The 7,623-nt window shown below is 36.7% G+C and overlaps 1 long non-coding RNA gene across 1 annotated transcript; it reads left to right on the top strand.

Moving 5' to 3' along the window:
* The first annotated feature begins 761 nt into the window (after positions 1-761).
* LOC113066444 (uncharacterized) lies at positions 762-2,615 on the top strand. Its single transcript, XR_003279167.1, has 4 exons — positions 762-1,007; positions 1,094-1,249; positions 1,877-1,958; positions 2,062-2,615. It is a non-coding gene; the product is annotated as an uncharacterized LOC113066444 (long non-coding RNA).
* The last annotated feature ends 5,008 nt before the right edge of the window (positions 2,616-7,623 follow it).

Below are 7,623 nucleotides of genomic sequence, written 5' to 3'. Positions count from 1 at the left end.
TGTTTGTGAACATGAATACGAACGTACACTTAATTAACTGAATTTTTGAACATACGTTTGCGATATAGCGTTGCTGAACATGTTCTATGTATACCATATGTTGCATTTACTCGTTTGTTTTATACAAATGTGATCAGTTTGGATCCTTTGAGTGTGTGTATAAAATTATTTTTTTAATTGATGCCTCCTTAAGTTAATGTTAACCGTCTTTGCGCGCAAGATATTGGAAATGCGTTGGGCGGGAAGTGCTTGGAGAGCGGGATAAAATGCTCGAATTTGATTTCCTGCATTAAAGTATTGAGTATGATTTTAATGTAATGTTTGTCTGTTCTTTTATTTTTTCTTTAAAAACGTTAGCTCTGATTCATTCTTCTATACATTTTTTTCGCCCAGAAATATGATGATGAAAGTCATTGGGTTAGGGCGACCATACGGGACTCGTCCCAGCCATGATTTTAATAATGCCTAAAACATCCAGAGCAGTTTGACAAATAACATGCAGGTATTGTACATAATCGACCAATCGTGGTGCTGCGTGTGAGAAGGTGAGATCCAGAGGGGACGTTCAAAGCAATTAAAATATGCGTTTGTTCGTTCTATTGACTTGAAGCGTCGCTGCGAACAAATCCCCCCCCCAAAAAAAACACAGTGCTTCAAGTCAAACGAACGAATAAACACGTGAAAGCGATTAGAAACCATAAGTAGCCGTCTGCTCTGCTCGTTGAAGCTCTCATGTATGTTACACAACGATCAGTCTGCACAGTACAAATAGCCAAAACCTGGATATTTTAGGCAATATTAAAATACTGGATAAAATCCCGGGAGTTAGCCCATTTACTGATTCCCTGATCAGTGCCCTGACTGAAAAAAGGAAAAATGAAAGTGTTGTCAAGGAGAAAATGTCTCTCACGTTTGCTTACAGATGACAGGAGGTAACGTTAATGAACCAGGAGCTCAGTGTCAGGAATTTCAGGGCGAGGTGGCCTGCGCTTTTCAGACATTACGAGGTATTGAAATAAGTTAAAATTCTATAATACAATTTTGCATTTGCAGTTTGACTGTTGTTGACCTTTTTTTTTTTTTTTTTTTTTAGATCAATGCAGAGCTACATAGGCTTATGGATGTTCCACTGGAAGACATGTTCTTTGCACAGTTGGATGTATACATGAGTCAACTAATCAGAGTAATCCGTTCCAAAGGAGGAGCAACCCCTGAGAAGACTGCTGCAATTTTTCACATATTGGATCAGGTACGTCTGTGTTTTTTACATTAATATCAACTACACAATCTTATTTTAGTCACAGTATGTTTTACAGTAACATTTAGTTGTTAAATACTTGTTGCATAGCATGGAAATTTGAAATTGTCATCACCACCCCATCAAAATGGATAATTTAAAAGTGATCGTTCACTCATAAAATAAAAAATGTCTGTTAATTTACCATCCAAGATGTAGGTGACTTTTTTTTCTTCAGTAGAACAGTAAAGTTTTTATTTATTTATTTATTTTTATTTAATTAATTCAAGTAAAAAAAAAAAAAAAAGTAAAACATACAGGCAAAACAAAATTAATACCTGTGGGTCCTGACAATTTATTGAGGTTTTATGAAGTGAAACGATTCGGTCTATGCAAGAATTTTTTTTTTTTTTTTACTCTCAAAGTGACTAGCCATTGACTTGCATTATATAAATCACAGTGGACTACGGTTTCAGCAAAAAAAACTGTTATAATGAAGAAAAAGTCTACATACATCTTGGATGGCCTCTAAATTAACAGCAAATTAGAATGTTTGGGTGAATTACTGTGTCCCTTTAATCAAGAATGATTAAATATATTAGGGTGTAAATCTAATTGTTATCGATTGCTTTATCACAGACTGAAAACATTCACGTGAAAAGAGAGTGTGTCCTGAAGGCCCTCATCGTTTTCCTGGGGGGAAATCCTTAAGGAGTATCTTGTGAGTTGAAAGTACAAATTGTATTTAGATTTTTCAAAAAGTACAAAATGTGTTTTGTAGTTATGAATGAAAAATGTAGTAATAATAATGTCCACTACTTTAGGAGAACCAGCAGATGATTGCGAGGGTGAGCTGGAGCAGCTCACCATGGCGGTGTATGTTATTCGGAAGGAGGAGGGAGAACATCACGAACCACCGGCTGACATGGGTGTCGTCATCAAGGGTGTTAAAGTTCTTAATGAACTGTCTTCGTCCACATCAGCTTGTGCCTTGCTTCACCGGAATGATATACATCATCAATCTGGCTTATCAAAAACCACTTTTTACATTCGAGGTATTCCAGAAAGTTCTCTTGCAGCTCGATCAGCACAAGATGACACCAAAATTTCAAAGTCTTTTCGGGAGACTACAGTTAACTTGCAGTAATGTTTGAATGTGCATGTGTTTGAAACAATGTCTCTATTTTAGTTGAATGGCATGTATTCTTATTGTAAGACTATCTATTTGTTCATTCATATGTCTAGTGTGTAGCTGTTCAAATCTGTAGTTGATTTGTTCCTTTTACATTGGTGAAAGGCTAATTACCTATAACTCTAAGCTGTCAAAACATTTTCCATGAGCTGTTTAAGGTTTTATATATATGTATATGTATGTGTGTGTGTGTATATATATATATATATATATATATATATATATATATATATATATATATAGAAAATATTAGGGCTGCACAATATTGGGAAAAAATTACATTGCGATATTTTATTTTTCTGCGATATATATTGCGATATGAAATCTAATAAAAAATTTTCTTACAAACAAAAATGGGGTGAGCACACTTTCATTCTCATTTTAAATGATTTACACATCGACAACATCGTGTCAATTGATTAATATGCGCGAGGGAGAGAGAGCAAGACGGCGCTCGTGTTGTTTGAAGATGGTGAGCGTGCGGCCGGGGCTCTCGCGCTCTGTCTCTCTCTGTCCTGTTAAACTCACAGGACTTAACATTTTAAAACTGCTGTGAAATTAATCCGCCAATCACATTCGTCAAGGGACATAGAGTTAATGAATAACGGATCAACTACGACAGCCTACATCGCACATCCTGCAATGTGACTATTGTGAATTCGTACATTGCGATATCGATGCTTAAACGACACATCGTGCAGCCCTAATATTATATATATATATATATATATATAAACATGGCTCAGTTTAGGGCACTACCTGTAAGCTGTTCTAAAGCACTTATAAATACACTTATGTGGTTCTATTTTAAGAATATTAAAGGGATAGTTCACCCAAAAATGGTTTAAGTTTTTCCAAACCTGTATGAGTTTCTTTCTTATGCTGAACACAAAAGATGTTGGCAACCAGACAGTTGACTGTACCCATTGACTTTCAATCTTTTATTTTCCTGCTGGAAGTTGATGGGTACGGTTAACTGTCTGGTTACCAACATTTTTCAACACATCATGTTCAGCAGAAGAGAGAAACTCATACAGGTTTGGAACAACTTGAAAATTTTTTGATTGAACAATCCCTTTAATTGTTTTTAGGTGGCTCATTTAAGGGCATAACCACTTTTTATATTTATTTTTATAAAAATATGCAGTGCAAAGACAACGGTTATGGATGTAAAGTGTGGCAGTAAATGAAATGATTTCTCAAAGTTTGTAATATGGAAAACACTGTTAGCGTATAAATGAATTAATGGTAATAAATATCTCCAAAGCAATTTGAGTCTTGTGTGATTGACCTAAATTAAGTTGAGAAAATATAATTATTTAAGTTGAGGAAACATAATTTTTTTAGGTGTTACCAATTGAAGTATTTTTTTTAAGTTGATCTAACTGAAGTAAAAATTAAAATATTTAAGTTGGAATTCAGTGAAATTAAGTTAGACTAATGTAAATAATAGGATTGAATGAACTCAAATAACGTAAGTGTGATTAACCTATTGAAATTAAGTTGATAAAACATGATAATTTAAGTTGAGAAAACTTAATTTCTTTAGGTGTTACCAATTGAAGTAATTTTTTTAAGTTGATCCAACTGTTCACTTTTTACAGTGTGATTAGATGGAACTAATTATTCTCACATCTCACGCTCAGTCTGGAATAAACTAATTACCTTGTCTCTGCTAGAATTCCTGCAAACACCTTTCAAATTCGCTAACATCTACAAATAGAAGTTAATTGGAAGTCCAGAAGATTGAAAAAAACAAAACAAACCTGTAATAACCAATAAAGAAAAAAAGGCATACAAGTTAAATAAATGTGGTGTGAGACATTTGTTTTACCTTAGGGAGCAACACATTGCTGTTAATTGCTCGCTTGATTAATAGATCTGGTTAACCGAGAGCAGTGATTAACGTTTGTGACCAGGGGAGAGGAAGCTCATATTATTATTACACAAATCATTAATGTAAATATGAAAACAGGATTATGTCGGTCATCTAATGGACCAACCAACAACACATATTTAAATATTTTTAATTGTCTACAAACTGTGACCTGCCATATTAAAGCGTTCCTATATATTGTACATTTGCAAAAGCCAGCAAAAATTATAATGTGATAAATACAAAATATAATAATAATAATAATAATAATAATAATAATGTTAAGCATTTATAATTATTAAAATGTATTTTAAATTTACGCCACATATTTAATATTTATATACAAATCTAATATATATTATATAATTAAAAGATAAATGTACATAAAAATGTTTGTGCATATATAAAATATAATAATGCTAAAAAAATGAATCTAATCTATTTTATGTTATATTTTGATTGATAAATGTTACATTTAAATAAAATAAAATATTACACACACACACACACACACACACACACACACACACACACACACACACACACACACACACACACATATATATATATATATATATATATATATATATAGAATAAATATTAAATCTGAATGAAACGGTTTAATTTCTTCCATGTATTTGTATTACATATACATTCATAGTTCATACAATATAATATATATATATATATATATATATATATATATATATATATATATACACATATATATATACACATATATATATATATATATATATACAGTACAGACCAAAAGTTTGGACACACCTTCTCATTCAAAGACTTTTCTTTATTTTCATGACTATGAAAATTGTAGATTCACACTGAAGGCATCAAAACTATAAATTAACACATGTGGAATTATATATATAACAAAAAAGTGTGAAACAACTGAAAATATGTCATATTCTAGGTTCTTCAAAGTAGCCACCTTTTGATTTGATTACTGCTTTGCACACTCTTGGCATTCTCTTGATGAGCTTCAAGAGGTAGTCACCTGAAATGGTCTTCCAACAGTCTTGAAGGAGTTCCCCGAGAGATGCTTAGCACTTGTTGGCCCTCTTGCCTTCTGTCTGCGGTCCAGCTCACCCCTAAACCATCTGGATTGGGTTCAGGTCCGGTGACTGTGGAGGCCAGGTCATCTGCCACAGCTCCCCATCACTCTCCTTCTTGGTCAAATAGCCCTTGATGCCTTCAGTGTGAATCTACAATTTTCATAGTCATGAAAATAAAGAAAACTCTTTGAATGAGAAGATGTGTCCAAACTTTTGGTCTGTACTGTATGTGTGTATATATTGTCACGGGAGGAGCACAAGACAGACACAGTTGGCGTGGCGTCAGGCCTCGGAGAGGCTTTTATTAACAGAAATCATAAATAACACAGGGGATAAAAGTGGCCAAAGGGGGAAAGTGTCCAAAATAACAGGGAATCTGGTGTCCTCGTCGTGCTGCAGGGTTCGTGTGGGTTGGGCAGTGTTCATCGAGGAAGGGTCCAGGTAAGGGGCGGAGTCCGGTGGCCGCACGCGCTCCCCTCTTCGGTCAGGGGCGCGAGGGGCGGCGGCTTCCTCTAGCGGCCGCATCACTCTCATTGGCCGCGGCGCTGGCAGGGGATGGACGGCCCGGCATCCTGGCCCGTCGGCCGTGTAAACGGGTGAGGTTCTCTTCCGGATCGCGGGTCCGGCAGCTCACGTCTCTTGTGGCGCGGGAGTCCCTCAACGCACCCTTCCTGGACCCACGAGGACACCAGCGTGCATGCACGGGGAAGAGACCGGTCTCCCGAGGAGAGGCGCGTTGGGCTTTTAAACAGCGGCGGTGATGAGGCTCCATTCCCTTCAGGTGTGCCCCATCACACGCCGCCAGCCCTGACTCGTCCAGCGCCCCTCCTCTCACACACCCACTCCAGTCGGGAGCCTGGTGAAGGGCGGCGATTTAGGACGGGATGCCGGTGACAATCAGGGAGGAGGCAGCTGACTCGTCACAATATATATATATATATATATATATATATATATATATATTTTTTTTTTTTTAAATTGAACATATCAATTAAATGCAATATAAATAAGGACAATCTCAGTACTCCCTCTAGCCAGTCCACTCGCAATGGGGGCAAAACAGACCTGTCCAGCCTTCAGATCAGCCACCAAAGATCTGGGGCAGTTCTGTCAGGCTGACAAGGGCATGCTGGTAATGTGGTCATAGGCTGTAGGGGCCAAATGTTGCTCACTTTGCCTGGACATATGCGTCCTTCTTTAATCAGCACACATACATAACTGTGACCCACAGACCCAGAGTTATTATTTTTATTATTAAGTGCTACTGTAAGCTATTCACTCCCTGGAGCGTTTTTAAACCACTTTGAGCAAATACAAACAGACATTTTCCATGAGAGGTATCGTGGGACATCCGGTTTCCTTTTTTTTTTTTTTTTTAATGCAGCTATTCAGCATAAAGCTGTGTTCAGGACACAATAGGGAGATGCAGAGCTGAAGTTCACAGACAGGGCTGATAGCGAGCAAGAGAGACAGAAAACTCAAGGGAAGTGTTCAGAGAACAATAACATGCAACGTATGCAGCACTACAAAGGACGCACAGCAGATTTTAATCAAAACAAAAACGCGCGGTTAATTGCTGCCGACTGAATTGTGCAGCTCTGAGTGAATGTGCCTGTTGTCTTTGCAAACATGGCTTTGCTCTCATCAGCCGCTTGACATTGTTAATGAAATGCAAAGATTTGAATGCAAAAATGTGTCAGTCCTTTGCTAGAGTCAATAAACCTTTGAGCCGAACAACAACCCAGGGAATAACGATTAAGTAAGAAACTGCCCAAAACATCTTTCTCTCTCTCTCTCTCTTAAAGCAAAGAAATGTACTCACCCTCATGACGTTCCAAATGCGAATGACCTTTTTTCTTCTGTGGAACACAAAAGCATAACTTTAAGGATATTCAAGAATTAAACACAAACATTGGTATTCAATCTAAACAGTGATTTTGCTTACTTTTCTAAAATGCAGCATTATAAATGGTAGAAACAGACATTTTGGCCTTCTGCTCCATAATTAGGTCAGTTCAGCAGGACATGAGCAATGTGAAGCAGGAAAAAAACAACAACACGTTCCTCAAAAAGGGCTGCAAAATACAGGCCCAAAGCCATATCCAAAAATGTCCTTCCACACTTAAAAAGTCTCTGCTCTGCATTAAACTTACATCCAAGCTTTTCAAGTTTATTCCCAAAACTGGCTATTGCAACATTGCTAATGTTGTTGACTCATGTATAACAAAAACATTATCTGCTAAAT

Source organism: Carassius auratus, chromosome 50 (genome assembly GCF_003368295.1).
Source record: "Carassius auratus strain Wakin chromosome 50, ASM336829v1, whole genome shotgun sequence".
Taxonomy (NCBI): domain Eukaryota; kingdom Metazoa; phylum Chordata; class Actinopteri; order Cypriniformes; family Cyprinidae; genus Carassius; species Carassius auratus.
The sequence above is the reverse complement of the archived record's forward strand: the minus strand, read 5'-3'. Positions and strand labels throughout refer to the sequence as shown.